The 18,345-nt window shown below is 40.3% G+C and overlaps 1 protein-coding gene and 1 long non-coding RNA gene across 21 annotated transcripts in view; one reads left to right on the top strand and one right to left on the bottom strand.

The window, feature by feature from the left end:
* AOPEP (aminopeptidase O (putative)) overlaps window positions 1–18,345 on the bottom strand; it is a 433,403-nt gene that overhangs the window by 76,794 nt on the left and 338,264 nt on the right. The gene's annotated exons all lie outside the window — the stretch shown is intronic.
* Window positions 752–8,066, top strand: LOC109396729 (uncharacterized). The gene is made up of 4 exons (XR_002126908.1): window positions 752–844; window positions 1,131–1,340; window positions 5,939–6,035; window positions 7,525–8,066. It is a non-coding gene; the product is annotated as an uncharacterized LOC109396729 (long non-coding RNA).

Here is an 18,345-nt window from a genome sequence, read left to right as displayed (position 1 = left end):
TAGAAAGTCTTTCACTTTGTACAAACAAGGAATTCATGACTGGATTATTATTTTTTCCATATGGAAACCAGTTCGGTATTTTTAAAATGCATCTGCCTCAGTAACTTAAGACAAAATAAGGCTATGGGGTGCCAACATCATGTGGGTACTTGAAATAGAGAACTTCACAACACTGTAAAACTTACTCGAATACAAAAAACAAAATGCTAAAAGGAGGTCAGTCGATACAAATGCTATTTGTTAAGGATTCAGAGGTCTGTATTCTTGCTCTAAACATGGAGGATTCCTTAGTTGCTAATTAACCAGAAATGTACAAAGAAAGTCTACCTGGTATTTTTCCCAGTGAATTTAAGAGCTGAGGCAAGCCGCACAACTCTGAACGGTTTTAAAGAGTTCCTACACCGACTCTTGGAAAGAAAATATGAATTTTCCAAACCCACCCTTCCCAGTCTACAAGCAGCACAAAGAAAACAAACCCTGATTCTTCCAGAAGCCTCTCACTGCTGTCACGGGGGACATCACTCACTCCTGGCTCCCAGAAGGACCACCCACGCAACTGAGGCCCTCCACCATTTCTTCCATTAGCGGGACGCAGAAAAGGCCAGCTCAACTCCTATACAAAATGTCACAACGCGTCTCATTACTGACCTTCCACAGGCAGGCCCCAACACAAGGACTCCAGTGCACACGAACATCTGAACCCCACTGCCTGCACCTCCAAAAGCAAAGAACAGCACCTCCCGTCCCGGCCCCGCTGGCATGCTGCAGCCACGGAGGAAGTCTCTGAGAGGCGCCCCGACGGGGAAGGAGCCTGGAACTAATGCAGCCACCGACTGACAGTGGCGTGAGTTCTATTATTACCCCATTATCACTCTGGGATCTGTGCCTAAATGAAGCATGCTTCCTCCCTGATGCCATTTCCTTTTATCCTGGCTGGAGACTAAAAGCGGATCAATGGGGGCAATACATATGATGTCACTTCAATTTACAGCAGCGGCCTCCCTCTCTTTCAGTCTGTCTAAAACACACAGAAAGATCAATTCTTCCCAAAAATGGTTAAAAAATGCTTAGGGAGCATTCTTCTTCCAGAAAAGCATTCTCTGCTATATTTGTCTATGTTTCTACGACAGGAACTGTTTACACTGAACAAAAACAGAAGAAATGGGGGAGGGAGAAAATCTCAAATTCTCCTGTATGCTGGAGACTTGCTGGCTGAAATTCAACACAAGCAGGGTCCAAACCAGACTCGACACGGCTGCCCTTTGAAAGTCACATGCAGAAGGCTTTCTGGCAGAGGGCACAGCGGAAAGCAGTTCTCCTTGGCCTCCTGGATTAACAAGGTAATCCCACAGATACAAAATGTCTTTTTTGTAAGACTAACAAACTCCTTCCGACTCTTCCCAGAAAACACCTAACCATACTTGACAGCCTCAGGTGCCTCCACAGTGCATAGGTGTGCGAGCCATGGGTTTCCATTCATACAGTTCTCTCATTAGGGGTGACAAGGAACTCTAACTACAGGATATGTGACAGAACTTTAAACCAAGTCATCTTTCAGACACTGCTCTGAACCAAAATAAGTAAAAATCTCTGAATTGTATACATTTTCATATGACGATTTTTGAAAACTGTGTAAAATTAAGTTATAATCACGAAGTTCCTGAAAACAAGAGTTCTCCTTCCTCAAAATCCTCCAAGTATCGGAACTCTGGCGTTCTAGCTGACCTTGTCTATCCCCAACACTGGTGAGAGCCATGGGCTTCACATCAGTGTTAGGATATAATCTTTCATCTGTCACTTTCTTATTGATAAATGTTCTCAAGTGTCAAAAATGAGCCAATTGATAATTTGTGCATAAGCAAGAGTCTGCCCATGAGCTGCTGTCAATCAAAATATCACGATATAATTAAAATATTTTTAGTCTAAAACGTTTAGTATTACTAGTACTAGTAACTTGTACAGAGGAAAAATAGAATTGCTTGGTTGGAACTGCTACACAAAACAACTGCTACTGAAAACAAAACTTACAACAGAAAAACCATCCTTTATAAGTTTAGGCAAAACCTTAACACATTTTAAAGAACTGCCAAATTTAAATGTAAAAGACTATAGTTCACATTATTTGGGGGTAACAAATTCGATTTGCCAAGCAACAAAAGTCACCAAATAAAATACTGAAAGGTAAAAATAATTTTCTTCAAAATAAAACAATCAAGAGGCATATATTTGTCCAGGCAGAATGTTATTTTTGATTATTAAACATTCTTTAAGGAGCACAGCTGCAGTCAAATTTGAGAAAGAAAATTTAAGCAGAAGCAAATATTCATATAATTCATTTCACATAGAAAAAAGCAATATTTACTGTTTTTGGGAAACGATTCTAACAGCCACGACTACTGTACTTCTGAGCCATGGCTTTGTCATGGTGTTTCCAAAAGTGATACCACAATGACCAAAACAGACACCATCAGCAGCAAATACTATCTGAAATAATTTATTGGTATAAACCATTCTCAAGTATCCAGATTATAAGGGTCAAATTTTCATGTGCTAACATTCCCCTAACTTTTATAAAAGTATTACACAAACTATATGCAATCTGACACAAAGCATATTATTTAAACTGCATAAAATGGGATCCTCTTGGCAACTGGATCTCTTATAACCATGTGTACACTAATGGTTTCTATTACACATTTTGGAAAATAAATATTTGTAAACACTCAAAGTGAATATTCCCAAGTATTTTACAAGAGATGCTTGGATCATCTTGGTGCTTGCCCCCCCTTCCCAGGAACCTGCCAGACTAATAACCAAAGGGGCCAAAGGAAGACCATTCCTGATTTGAATTTTATGCTTCTCAAGAAAATCATCACTCAGGAAGAAGAAACTATAAATTCCTAAGTGATTCCTAAGCCATTCACCCTGCCATGACAACCACGGCAGGCTCAACGCAGGGCTTATTTCAGGCTTTCTAAAGAATTTGGAATACTTGAAAGTTGAGAGAATACTTTCAACTTTTCTTGTACTTGCAGTATTTTTTTCAAAAAATTTTTCATAAAAATGAAAAAAAATTTCATTTCCTTAGAATGCTCTTAACTAAGTTAACAATATTATATTTAATAACTGATGCATTTATCTTGAATAAGTATATACATTTTATGAATCTGCGTTCCTAACTTATAGTGGTATTTTCTAACTAAAAATTCTAGTTACATACTAATTTATGACCTCCCAAGGTACATCCTATGACTATACCTTTATCATGAAAATGTCAGCTGGCTTGGTGTGTCAGAAATTATGGCTAATGGTATATAACCACGCAATGGAATACTATGCAACCATTTAAAAGAATGAGATGGAACTGTTTCTGTAATATGGTAAGATGGTAAGAAATGTTAAGATGAAGTTAAGAACAGAATGAATGTAGGATATGTTTGAATTCGTGTAAATACTTCCTAAAAATATATGAATAGAAATTAAGTAGCTCTTTTGAGTCAACTCTTTCTGAGTAATCTATATGAGCTGCCTGGTCTTCCTCTTTTTTCATTTTTGTTTTCTGCCTCCAGCTCAAGTTGAACTATATATTTTTCTGAAATCATGTTAAAAATATTTCCCAAAATTTTACTTAACGGTGAGAAGATCTACTTTATGAAGAAATTTAATACTGCAATCTAATCTCCAAGCACTGAAATTCATAAATGATTAAAGCACATGCTTTAGCGAGATGCTGACCAGAAACCAGGGGCTTCTGTTAAAGCAGGTCCAGTTAGTTACAGGCAGGTCCCCAGCACTAGTGTGAAAACTACGAGTGCCTCTCTATGCTTATTCAGAACAACACTATTTGAGAACACAGGTCTCAACAGTTCTAATTTCAATACTTCTACGATGATGATGAATGTTAATATCATTGAGTATAAGACATAAGTTCTGTATGTGCAACACACAAATATTGGAAGGATTTAAAATTTTCCAAATTCTTTGCAAATATACATGAAGCATTGTATCAAACAGTGACATGCTCAGACTTTTATGTTGTCATTGACAATGTACATGAACGATCAAGTATTTTCAGAGTTTTTTCCAAGGGAAAAACTACATCAAAATCAGATAGTCTATGTGGGATTATTTATTACAAATTTAACACTTTTCGTAAATAACTGTGTCAACGTTAGAGTCTTCTTTATAACACATAGTCCCAGGAACATAGGGATCTGATCCTTAGGAATATTCAGTCTGAAAACATAAGATTTTCCTCTAAATTACAAGTGATTACAAATGGGGGTGGGGGGGTGGGGGGTGAGAACAAGCTCTTACTGAAAATATGCTCTTCAGAATCTTATGGACAAAAACAGGATCCTATTTCAAGTTTAAACAAAGAATATCTGAGTTCAAACAAAACTATATTTTAACTTCTGTAAAAAAAATGCATACTTTAAAGGCAACTCCTTAATGAATGGAACCCGATCTTGCTCTTTTCATGTGCCATCTATACCATGCCTGACACTCACACACATTTATTAAATAAAGGCCTAATGTCCAATATAGTAAGATGGAGTAATACAGTAAAAATGACAGCAAGACAGCTGTCAATCAACAGTTTGGTGATTTAAGTAAATCTATTAGAAGAAAATTATATAGCTACACATGAAAATTCAGGCCAGAAGTGATTCTCACTTGGAAACTAAAACAAATCCAAAATATACACACATTCAAATGTATCAACTTTAAAAGTTTTATAAACATCCTGTTAAACAACACATGGGTAGATGATTCTTTTTTTTAAAAGCTGATGGTAAAATAACTGAAATGTCTCTTCAACTGCAATCGAGTAATCAATGAAATGATGGCTCTGCAATGTTTTAAAATGCTAATAAATCAGATTGTATGAGGACTAGTAACGACCCATTTTGTTCTAAGTGCAAAAACTCAATAGTACCTCTAAGAGAGATCTGTCCCTTTGCTTTCTAGTCTCCTTGTTTAAACTTGTCATTACAGACGTAAGTTTTTTAATTATTGAATTTAACAGCTAAAAGAAAAGCCACAAGAGCATTTGGACACAATATTAAGAAGAGTTGCAAGGTGAGAAAAAAAACCCAAAAAACAGAAGGAGGGAGAAACCAAGTGAACCACTTTGGCCCTCACAGACAAATGACTCAGGCATGGACACACACATACACTCAACGTATTTTTAAGCGCAGGACATAATTTATAAACAAATTTCACTCTTGGGTATTTATTCTGGACTAAAATACTAACATTCCATTACTCCTAGTTCCTGTTCTTTCTTCTTCATAGGCACATAGTCAAAACAACATAAATATCTTTTTGGTTAATTTTATTTTCTAATATCCTTTCTGTATTTTCTACCAAATCCAAACTAAGCATAAATTTTAGCCACATGTCCATAATTTGTTGTGGTTTCTGTCATAAAGTCGACAAAGAAACATATCCTTAAATATATGTATAGCCAACCACAACTAAAGAGGAACTGTGGGGGGTGTGAAGTGGAAGAGGGTGAGGAGTCAAACTCCATGAATTATTGCTGCAAAAATAAAGAAAGAAAGTTGTTTCTATTTAATAAAAATGTGTTGAGTACTGTACAATTTACTATCCAGTGTCTCAGTGTTTTTTCACAGAATGATTTAATGTATATAAAGCACAGGAATCGGACTTCACCCAAATTCTGTATTACTTTTGGATTCTGGTCCAGACATTTTACATTCTGGATTAACTTTGAAAAGTTTTATGAGGAACAGAGCAAAGGATTAATTTATGGGTCACTTCAACACAGAAATCTGTATTCTTGAAAAAGATACAGGCTTATTAACTTCAGGAGAAAAAAAGGAAGAAATCAAGTTTCACATACTTTCAAGAAATGTTTACTTCATTTTTCATTTTTTTCCCTCCTTGTCTCTCTCTTCCACCTCAATACCAGCTCATCTGAAGGGAAGGAAAGTTTTGAGTGGGCCAGCATTCGGCATGAAGAGAAATGGCTGTTTTGTGGATGCCTATCATGTGAGCAGGTCAAACAGGTGAATGAGAAACACAATACATGAATGATGCCAGGTTTGTTTACCCCAACGTTGCATGCTATGTACAAATATAGCTGAATAATTCATAAACTAATGTACTTCCCATCACAGTAGAAACCATCCCCAACTAAACAAGTAGACTGAAACAGTGTTATAAAAATATCCTTTGAGGGCAAAACGTCCACTTGACTGCTGTGCCAGTTCAGATGTTATTATCTTTCTTTTACTGTGAGCTCCAGCTCCTACTCATGGCCCCAGAGCAGCCTGAAGCTGATCTAGGAGCAGGAAACCTGAAATGCGGACTTTTTGCTGCCATGGAGTATTTTCTCATGTGAATTCAAATACGTACTTGAAAGTCAATCAACAGAATTAAGTCTTCAAAGAAGCAAAACACATACTTTTTAACCATGGGGCTAAAATCCTAAAATTTCTAACCATGGATTTAAAAACCAAGTATGTCTAAGGCTTACCAACAACCTTTCCATAGGTGTGGGCATGACTATGATTAAACCTAAGATGTGTTTTCGAGTAGCAATCTAAAATCCCGGTGCTTGGGATTTTACTGTTATTCATAATAGACTCCTAGAAAAATTTCATAAAAATTATAGTCAAGTTTTAACATTTCTATTCTTTTTATATCTGCCTTTGTGTATGTATAATGTGCTCATGTGAGAAAAATTCAGTATTATTTTATTGGTATGTTTTAACAGCACAGAACTTTCAGAAATTATAGGAAATGTGTTTGGATTTCTAAGTTTTGATTGTTTATTCAACTTTAATAGCAAATAAATCAGTCTACGGAAAAACCAAACTTTCCCTCCAGCTTAATTTATCTGTATAAATTAACTTGGAATTCATCTTAAAAACCAGAGGTAGCAATGCAACAGTTTTCTTTATATAGGTTTTTAGAAACTTTTCTGATATAATTAAAACAAAAAAAAACCTTTAAAAAATGATGTTTATTCTCCACATTTTAACAGAATATCTACTACTTTGCTTTTAACATATCGAAGTTACAGCATATCAGTTATAGTCTACCCATCCTATCCCAAAGTGAGGCTTGACTTATTTAAAACAAATTAACTTCAACAAACCAGTAATCACAGATCTCCCCCAAAAAGAAACGTGGACACCCAGATTTTAAAATTACTAAATGCAACCTCACAGGTTAAGAACCACTTTTCTGCCGATTTCATCATGTAGGGTTCCATCTCAGACCTCCACAAGTAATAGTTGAGACAAACAAAAAAAGGAACAGACTGCTGCTCCCTCCCGGACAACCCAAACTTCACTGTAGAGTCATGATTTAAAATGTAGCTTCTTTTCTTGTCTGTGGTTAACTGTCCTGCGTTAGGTCCACATTTCCATCTAAGGTTGTTTGCTAGGAATTGAGACCAAAGACCAGAACCCCTCTAGGGGCTCAAGTTAACCTGCAGAACATTTTAAAAGAAGGCTGCCTGAAGCAGTCATTTTTGTTACTCTTTTCCAGCTGCATTTGTCCTTTCAATGGACTTCCTTGAGCGCATCAGAATGTGTGTGTTTACCTGGCCTTTTTTCCTTGAAGACTTGGAAATATAACACAAACAACTGCAATACCAAAGCCCACGCCCTTGAATGCTCTGCGAGTTTTATGCTTACAACAAGTACAAAAGCGCTGAAACAAGGCAACAGCCCGTCAGAAGCACCTTCTGAAAGCAACTATAACGCTCACTCACATCAAGTGATAGCACCATGCTAGTGGGAATGCCAACGCCACACAAGGGGCTGTTAGCTGTGAGCGAATACGGACGGACAGGATGAAGAAGCAGAACGAATAATAGTGAATCAAGCTTGGCTTTCTTTCCTGCTAAAGCTCATTTGGTGGAAAGATTGAGGTTAAACAGAGGAAAATGAGAAGGGATTTTGGTAGACGGAGAAAAAAAAACACCCTAATTCTCCTAACTCACACCAGCTGACGGCCCCGGGCCCCGCAGCTGTCAGACAGGCCGGGCAGCGGCGGGCGGGCCCGACCCGGGGGCGGGGGAGGAAAACGGCTTACTTACTGAGGCTCCCGCTGGGGCGCAGACCCGAGCCTGGAGCCCTCAGATCGGTCCCGGGAACCGGCGGCTAAGTCCCGCGACCGCCCGCGCACCGCCTCCTCCTCCCGGCCAATCCCCGCAGAGGCCGCCGCGCCCCGCTCAGCTCGGCTCGGCCCCGCCCCGCCCCGCCCCGCGCGGCCAGTCGGGGCCGGGTTCCCACCGCGCGGCGCCCCTTCCCAGCCACACCCCTGGCCCCCACCCCGCCCCGCCTGTCAGCTCCCACCCAGTAATTACTCTAATTAGAAGTTTTAGTCTCAGCAGTTAAACAATGTACGAACCAGTCCCAACACAGCCTGCAATTCAAATGGCTTTGAGAACAAAGGCAATCATAGCTGCAGCAATTTTTCCTCTAATTTATAGAACGTGGAGACTTTCTCTCACTGCACACTGTACTTAAAATTTAAAAAAGTTTAACCTCTGGGATACGTGCCATTTCACAAGGATATTAGCATTTCTGTGGAAAAATGCTAGACCATGCTGGCTACAACTAACAAAGAATAAAAAGAAAACCACTGTTTCAAACAAATGAATATTAAACTTGTAAGTTTGTTCCCTCCTGCTGAACAAATGTTTCTGGATCACCTGGTCGAAATGAACAAGATGTACAGAGATGTGGGAGGGCTGTCATCTTACAGTTTATAGGTTATATGAATAAAAGGGAAACAAACTACCAAGGAAACTATACTATCTTTTTAGTAAACAATCTGCATAATTCTTAGTACTGATGGAAGTTGCTAATTTTTCACACTAATATCAGTTGAATGGCTCCTTGCCCATCCAAAGGGGAAAACAACAAATGCCAGAATTCAGTTGCCAGGGCGCAAGGACACCAGAAACAACCAGAATATTCCAATAGCACACCAGAGGCCAGTCTTGTTTCCATTCTTACAGCAATCCCAGTAGATAAAGGTCACCAGAACAGATTCTGACAACAAAATAAGAAAACTGCAACTATCAACTATAATAACTATTTCAAGGATTCTGGGGAAACTTATTTATTGGGAATAAATGAGAGGAACCCTCAGGAAGGGAAGTGATCAGGCCTGTTTTCCCTAGAAAACTGTAACAGTCCATTCACAGTTCTGAGTATTAAATGCTTCAGTCTAATTTTAAATGCACAGTAGAATCTTCAAAATGAGTAAAACTGTAAATGTAAATACGTGCTGAGAAAAATACAACAAAATACCAAAAACAAAAAAGCCTTTTTATAGTTTTCCAGTACTGGTTTGATCTTTAAAGCAATCTGTATCCATTTTAGAAGAATTAGTGAACAACTTAGAAGTTAAGTTTAAGTGAAAGATTAAAAAAAAAACAACATAGGCAATGAACTATAAAATAAAGTGGAAAAATAATAAAAACCACTACACAAAAATGTTGCATAAAATACATTATATGGCTCATATATATATATGTATATATCTTCCCCTTTCACTGTATTTTTTACAAATACAGATTTTCATTTCTTCAAAATTTCAGGAAAGTATAGTTTTCAGTCCTACGCCATGCATTTACTAGGATATGCTCTAAAATTTCTTTATTTTTAAGTGCAAGAAATCTTAACTGTTGACATTATGGAAAACTAATTCAGTACCTTATTTTGTTACGAAATGCTATTTTTGTTTAGCAGTTAAGTTTGCCTCTCCTAATTTATAGTTTCATTGTGGTAACCATTTTAAAAGTTAATCTTTTTTTACATGAAAATCAACTAATTTCAAGTTAAAACGAACAGAAAGTACGAAACAATTAAAATCAAATGCAAACATTTTCAAATGTTAATGTATCTACCTGTTAAAAACTTTAAGTCCCTGAAAATAAGATGACATTCTTAAATGCTAAACTAAGAAAACCAGGTGCCTGGTAAATAAAAATATAGAAAGGACTCCCAAACACTTGTTCTGCAGATGAAATAACATGAGCAAGTGAGAATATAGGGAGAAAGTTTCTTCACAGACATGATACTTCCCAAAACCCTATCCTTCCAAAATTTCCCACTGAGTCAAAATCTAAATTTTTAAATGGCTTAAAAGTCAATCTCTGTGTACAAGACAGGACACGATACCTCCCTTAACATTTGTAAGATTTATGCATGTTTTCAAAATATAAGAGCATTAAATCATTCAATATAATTCTTTAAAAAACAAATTTTCAGTTTGAAAAACTCATTATCTACCTTCAGATAATAAACATAATAAATATTCTGCAATGAGGCAGACAAAAATATATTTTACAAAACATACCAAAATGTTCTTTTAACGTCAACATCCAATAGCCAAATATCCACCCTGTTATCAGCCTCATCGCTAACATGAGCTGATCTTAGCATTTATTTTTAAAAGCAAAAAGCCATTGCCGATTAAGCTATTGGTGAAATCTGCAATTTTGCTTTAAACTGAAAGGTTGGGAGCAAGACTTAAAACCACATACTGTCCTGAGAGTATCTTCACTTATGTTCTCACCAACATCGCAGATCCATTTCTCACTGATTCTAATATTATCTGTTCACGCTATTTTTATAGTGACCATTATTTCCCCTTTTGGAAGTCAAATCATTAGCACTACTCCATAAAAAAAAATTTTTTTTAAAGAAGCTGTATCTGGGGAACGTTCTCCCCATTCCTTCCACGCTGAGCGCAGTCCTCTGTAGCCAGCAGTGCCGGAGCCCCCTGCGCATCACCCTCAGCTCCCACCTCTCCCCAAAGCAGGGGCGGTGACACCTTTCCAAGGCTTTGCAAAGGCAAGTCCCCAAAGGCCACTATCAATTCCGCAGGGCCCGCTGGGCGATGCTGTACTAAATCGATACATCTTGCCCCCCCACTCTCAAATAACGTCACCTAAGTTTAATGACGGCGAGAACCATACTAACATCGGTCCCTGGGACACTTCCTTCTCTGAAAGCAAGGAATGATCCAAATTAAAAGCACAAGGACGAAACCCAAAATTTAAGTACCTAGCTCTTAGGGCAGCTTTGGCTGTTCTGCAGCAATCTTTGATGCGAGCACCTCTTTCCGGCTCCAAAGCCAAGGCCCTGGGTGGTGGGTGGTCGGTCGTTCGGGATCCCTCGACATTACGAACAGAAGCCCTTCGCCCGAAGGGCCAAGCCACCGGCGTCCACCAGGAAGGCGCAGTAGGTCCCCGCAGGAAAGAGCGTGGGCAAGAGGGATTTAGGAAATCTCATGTAAGCCCCACAGCCCGGCTTCCAAGCCGGGAGTAACAATACAAGAAAGTTTTAACCAAGCAAGTCATGTCAGCCCTGGGACACCACGGGCCGCGTGCGGCTCATCCTCCACCGCCCAAACCCTCACCTGACACCAGCCTCCAGGCCCCGGCTAAAGTCCACCACCGTGCCAGTGTCCAGGGTGGCCTTCTGGTCCGAGAGAGAGTCCACCCACCTGGCTGCATCTGGGGCTGGAGGGAGTCGGACGGTGGGCGGGGACGCGGGGGCGGGGACGCGGGGCACCCACCAGGGGGAGGTGTCCTGGCCCCGCCTCATCCCCGCCCGGAAGTTGTCCTTGTTGCTGAGGCGTCCTCCTCACACAGCGCTGCATCATCACTTGGGGCACGGATCTTGGTTGGTACAGGTGATAAAACTCCCCCCCCCACCCCTTTAAACACTGGCGTCCTTACCGCCTAACACAAACAGCAGGCACTGGGGGCGCGTTCATCTGGCGAGTCGCCTAGAACCCAGGTCTAGTCCTGCCTGGCTTACTCACTAAGTTAGTGACCTTGGGCACTAGCTCTGCGACTCAAGTAAAACCTCAACCCAGCTCTTAAAAGGGTTTCAGGAAACCCCACTGGCGCTTTCCGTCTAAAGACCCACTTTGCTCCCGGGAGTTCATTTAGAATGGCTCTCCTTACTTAAAGACTAGTGGTACAAGAAGCTTGGGCTGAGGAATGCAACCAGCAACCTTACCCAACTACCAGCAAATGTTAACCAGTTGCCAAAGAAGCTCTCCATTCTCCTCCCTGCCGATTTCCTGCGCTTGCCATCCCCTGCAGGGCCTCAGCAGGCCTGCTTTGTTTGAAGGATTACAAACTCATTTTTGCTTACCCTTGCCAGGCCAGGTGAGTTTTGCTGAAGCACAACTCTGATCCTTCTCTGTCCTCTGACTGAAACAATGACGTGTATGCCCCAATGTGCATTGTCCAATACTTTCATTTCTAGTTCCAATCCTCTCCTCAGCCATTAAACAAACTTCTGCAAACTGATATGAATTGCTAATACCAGTCCCTCTGCCTGGAATGCCCCCCACCCACCACCACTTTTCAAGAGCTACCTTTTCCAAGAAGTCTTTCAGAAACCATTTTTGCTTTCTGGGTTTATCCTCTCATTCATTCCCATGTAGTCAGTTCTATTCTGCCATATAACAGAATATTGAAAGTGCCACTGTGCATATGCTCAAATTTCTGAGTTTCCTACAGACCTGGCATGTCTTTTTAAAAATCTCTCCACCTCCAAGCACCCAGAACAGCCAATTTTGAATAAATGGACTTGAGCAAAATCCAAGTTTCAATCTTGTGCCCTCTGGCACTGACTTTTAGCAACTAAATGATGAAAATTTGTTAAAACAGGATCAACTTTAAAAGAGTTCAAAGATAAGAGGTTTTTTTTAAAGCCTTACACCGTTAATTTCACAGGCAAAGAAAGCCATTACATGTACATGTCATACCTATTTCAGGGACATTTTCTATTAGGAAGCTGTTGACAGCTTAACTACTGCAGCTCTGCTTTATGCAAATGCAAGTGGTGCTTTTCTCCCAGAGCATTTCACAAACCTGTGATCTCAGTGGAATCTGCCTGGCTGTGCCGACAGGGGCACATACTACCCACAGCCTTAAGAGATGACTGGAGAAAGGGGACACTGAAAAGTCAAGTCACTCAGCACACAAGAGCATGCACGCGGCGGTTAAAACCATGTAAAAATTTTACAGATGTGAGCACCAAAAGGATGTGTATAGTGTTAAAAATACAGCATCATTTTTATTGGAAGTTACCCTGTGAAGTTAAGTGTTAATAAATAAAAATAATAGCACAAAAAAATTCACCAGACAAAAAAACATGGTTAATTCAAATATTCTTAGGTCAATAAAATTATGGTAATTGGATCCTTCTTTTTGGATCTTTCTTTTGAATAGAGAAATGCCAGTTTCCCCCAAACTAAAATTATAAATTATGTGTATGTTACACTCAAAATTTTTCTTTATATTCAATAGTTGACATTAGCTACCAAGTAATATAGAAACCTCATTTAAGCTAAAAATACAAATGACTTTTTCTACAGTGTTATAGCATATACATGTGTATTTTTATGTACATATGTATGTATTTTTCCTGACAGTAGTTATATGAAACTGTAAGAAACTATAAAAACCCACTTCTAACAGCATACCCTGTGTTCATCTATTATCCAACCTTATGAATTCCCCAATTCACTACCCTTTACATTATCAACATGACAATGGCCACATCCTAATCCCTGAAACCTGTGAATATGTGAAGTTACAGGACACAGGGGAGTTCAGGTTGTTCATCAGCTGACCTGGAGATGGGGAGGTGATCCTGGATTATCCAGGTGGGCCCATGGCAATCACAAGTCCTTATAAGAGGGCAGACAGGAAACAGAGAGCCAGGATAAGTGAAGAAGGCACACAGAAAACAGAGAACCAGGATAAGTGAAGAAGGCAGACAGGAACTAGAGAACCAGATAGCCATGTGAGAGGGGCTCAGCCTGACGGTGCTGGCTCTGAAGGAGGAAAGGGGTCATGAGCAAAGGAATACAGGGACCTCTGAAAGATGGAGAAGGCAAGGGCATACTCTACTCTAGAGCCTCCAGAAAGTAACAAAGGCCTGCTCATACCTTAACTTTAGCCCAGTGAGGCTGATTATGGACATCTGACCTCCAGATACTGTAAGATAATAAATCTATGTTGTAAGGCATTGGATTTGTGGATATAGCAGCAATACGAAACCAATACATCTGGATTCCAAGCTCTTCTTATAATAAACCTCACTGCTTCTTAATGTTTGGCTCAACCTGTGAGGAAAATAAAAACACCCTTTAAAAGCTCCCAGCCACACCTAACTCTGATCAGTTTCCTTCTAAGGGGAAAGGTTTCTTCCAGGTCCCTCCACTCACCTTCCCTCCAAGTATACAGCTTTATAGAAGGTTTCAGGCTCATTTCTAGTGGCTGAATGTTTGCTTTTGGTGGGGTGGATGACAAGAAAAAAGCTGGACTGTAGGTCTTAAAGCCTTTTTGGGTCTGGTTCCTAACTGCTTGGCTGCCTTTATAGTGCCACAAAGCCAGGACAGAGCATGTCAATGAAACAAAGGACAAGCATGAAACAAAACGCCATGGGCAACCACGTCTTGATCAAATCTAAGAGCCATTCAAGTTAATAAGTAACATAACCCCACCACCTTTTCATGGCTTTAATTATTACAGCCAGTAAAAAATATTCAGGCCATCCCTGTTTTATTTACCCCTAAAGGCTAAAGTCTTCATTAAATGCAGAAGAGTTGAGTTCAATTCAACACATATGGTGAAATCACAGCCTGGTTTATTGTAAGTTTTTGATGTGTCACTCCCCCTCCTTCCAAACTCAATCAATCAATCAATCAATCAATCTCTCCTTTTCTCCTCTCTTTCAGACTCTGCGTACACAGCACGGCAATTACAATCTAGCTGTATCGGATTTTACATTCTACATATTGATTTAGAAGAATCTTATTTCTGAACAGTTTCCCTTATTTTCTACTTTTCTAGCACAAGTCAGTCTTTTCATGAGGCCATTTCCTACGCTGTTCAAAAGGAACGTTACCCTTTGGGTAACTCAAAGGGCTGCTAACGGGATCTGACTCTGACCCCAAGTGTTTCATTCATAAATGTTAAACCTGCCTAAGCTCCTGAACAGAAAGGGCCTTCTGGTTTGAGAAGCCTGACAAAACGTCTAAGTGGTAAAAGGAATGGGTAGGAGGCCGGCACCACTAGTGTGTGCACAAGATCTATGCATTGTCGTGGTGTAGTGACTTTACTGTGGAACTGCCTGGTTACGCTGTTTTCCAAAGTTCACACTGTTATATTCTCCAAAGGGAAACAATCGGCCAGCCTCATCTTTCCACGTAGACTCTTCACTGGGGAATGACATGCAATTCCTTACTTAGAAAAGCAATTTTTTTCTGATCATTTCTCACTTAGCGTTTTTTATATCACTGGCTCTCATTTGGCATTACTGTCTGTGGAGCTGACCCTGCACCACTGCACGAGAGAGGTGGAGGTGGGGGTGGTTCCGCCGGTGGACCCACCTCCTCGAACATGCAACCAGGAGGGAGCAGGAAAGTGTACATCACCGTTAAGTGTCTCTCGGGGTACCTGGTCAGGACTCAGTGGAGGAGAGGAGAGTAGTAGAAAGAAGACAAACATCCCTGCTCTTCCCTTTAATCTCAGGGATGGAGACAGGTTCTGGGAAAGAAATGGAAAACGTGGAGCTTCAGGCAATAGGGAGCAGCCCAAGATGAAATTCACCTGGGTCCAGGCCTCGGCCTTTTTTCCTTAGAAAAAGGAGCGCATCATGTGACTTTACAAGGGTCTAAGGCTAGAAACTAAGCTTGGCTATGTATTTGATCATCTGTTTTATTAGCAGAATCGCAACAAGGCCCTCCTCCAACTCTAGTTCTCAGAAAACCATTCCTGGTAGCAGAACAATTCCAAAAGGAAAAATGAAAAGCAGAATAAAGAGGCTGGGCACTCAATTCTACAAAGGACGGGGAAGTAATGGCTGTCTGATTTTGTATGGGCAATCGTTCCCATCAATGTAGGAGCAAGCCTCTGGTGAGGCTGCGGCCTTGCAGTCGCCTGCCCCGTGCTCCTCTCCCCCGGACTGAGGCCGTCGGGGCCTGAGGACAAACGGGCGGCAACCTCTTGCCGCTCTGTGTGCGACAGGGATGACAAGGCCTGTGCTCCCTTCCTCCAGTTCCTCTTACATGCCCCTAAAGCTGTTCTTATTATATTCCCGGAATTGAATTAAATTAAAATAGCATCTTTAACATGCTTTGGTTCTGTGGGAAAAGGAAATGTATCAATCATGCAGTAACTATAAAAACTCAACATCCCCAAAACTGTTTGTACAAACTCTGAAGAATAAAAAGTGATGTCAGCAATCATCTGCCATCACAGATCTTTGTTCTTGACAGTAAAGAACGCCGGTGGCTATTTTAAAGATTTCTTAAAATTAATAACATGAAATATGAGTGACTGACTTAATAAATAAACAAATGTGATGCACCTAGCAGGGATAAATAAAATAGCACACTAAGTTGTTTCTGTTTGTACACATTTTAAATTCAGATTTAAAATTTGTGCAAGTTGCCCTGAAGCTTTGGAGAGAAGTATTAAGTAAAATGTTGTGTTTTGCTGGTAGGATGGGACTGACTTAAAATTGTAATCCAGTTTTTAGTGAAGCCACCAATAATTAATATTGAAGACAGCCATGTAATAATACATAAATTTATAATCTGTTTCTATTTAGAAGCACAGTGTATTTCTTACTGACTTAATATCTGTAAAAATACCATGCTTAAACCTGCCAATGCAATTTAAGCCCCTTAATTTTTTTGAGCTGTGAAATAAAGAGTAACTTGCAATCACCTCCTCTGAATATGGGATTAAAGGTAAAGATGGCAGGATGTCTGGCTTCCTCTTTACAGGAGAGCTTTAAGCTGTGAGGCCCTGAATGATTTGTCTGGAGGCACAGAGGTTAGAAGCCTGGTGCCGGCTAATCCCCAGAGCCCTGAACATTGCTATTACTTAGACGGAACAAATTCAATTTTTAAAAATTATTCTCATAGGTCGTATTTTTTTTATCCCCACAATAATACTTTCATTTGGGCCTGTCTCAACTGATCCACGCTGCTCAAGATGCAGACTCCAAAAGCACATGAAGTAGCCCCGCTGGTACCCTCCTAGCCCTCTCTGCCCATATAAAGGTAACATTTAAAAGCACTCAACACATAACACGGGGGCTCCATCTGACTTTTGTCCACCCAGTGGGTCCACAATAACCCTTCTTTCAGACCTAGAGCAGGTCAGTTCCCCACATGAATCTACGTAGTGCCTCACAAGAGCACTTAGATTGCCAGGTTCACTGGCAACCCTACAAAACCCTCCCCACCCCATCAGTAAACTCACCAAGGTTATCTTCAAGTGCAAATCTCCAAAAGTGGTATTAAGCCACACTGATGCTGGAATTGCTCCTGTCACCTCCCCGTAGTGGCAGGGGAGGCACCAACAAGCACCTGCCCACCCAGAAGTAATGACGAGGGGAGGCCAATTAAGTCAACATTCAGGAAACCATCTCGTATCCCTTCAGGAACAGAGCTTGCTGCTGGCAATAACACGATCTACAAATTCTTTGAATCTTAATGAAGGACTAATTAAAAGTACAGGAAAAAAATCTCCCTCAACAATAAAAACCATTCCCATGAGGAGATCCCTTCTCTTGCAGGGGACCCTGCAGGCAGAGTAACCATAATTTGCTTGCATTGTATAATAGAAATATTCACTGTTTTGCAACAAAAGGGGTTATTTACAACTGCTTTGTCTTCACTTCCTAGGTTTAACCACCACAATCCCTAATGGCCAGGTTGTGGCCTGGGTGCACTTGCTGTAGTTACCAAGGGCTATAACAAACGCGTTATGTCATTAGGCCTTCTACCATTTTATTCAGCTTTTTTGGCGGAGGGAGAGGGGAAGTGTGTGTATGTATTTATATTCAGATTTAAAATTTGTGCAAGTTGCCTAGAAATCAAAGCACAGAATTCACAGCCTAATGCATGTTAAATTGCAGCTGCTGGAAACAGTGTTTCCCAAATACACTCTGGGTTGGGCTCATTCCTATCTACCCTGTCATTCAAGGTTGATGATATCTAGCTTTCCAGGGAGTTTGGTTTAGTTACACCATCACTTTTGGTATAACTGGAGAAAAATCCATTTTGTTTTGTTTTGTTTTTCTTTTTTAACCCTGCTTGAATGCACTTTATTCTTCAGGAAACTTATATCCCTTCCACTGTGTCAAGACAGTATGTGTAGCTTTAGATTTGGGTGATACAGGCCTAAGTGGCAGAGAGCTTGCTCTGCACAAACATGGATGGACAGATAGGTGAGTGGATGGATGGATGGATGGACGGATGGATGGATGGATGGACAGATGAATAGATGGATGGGTGGGTGGATGGATG

The sequence above is a fragment of the Hipposideros armiger genome, unplaced genomic scaffold (genome assembly GCF_001890085.2).
Source record: "Hipposideros armiger isolate ML-2016 unplaced genomic scaffold, ASM189008v1 scaffold_539, whole genome shotgun sequence".
Taxonomy (NCBI): Eukaryota; Metazoa; Chordata; class Mammalia; order Chiroptera; family Hipposideridae; genus Hipposideros; species Hipposideros armiger.
The sequence above is the reverse complement of the archived record's forward strand: the minus strand, read 5'-3'. Positions and strand labels throughout refer to the sequence as shown.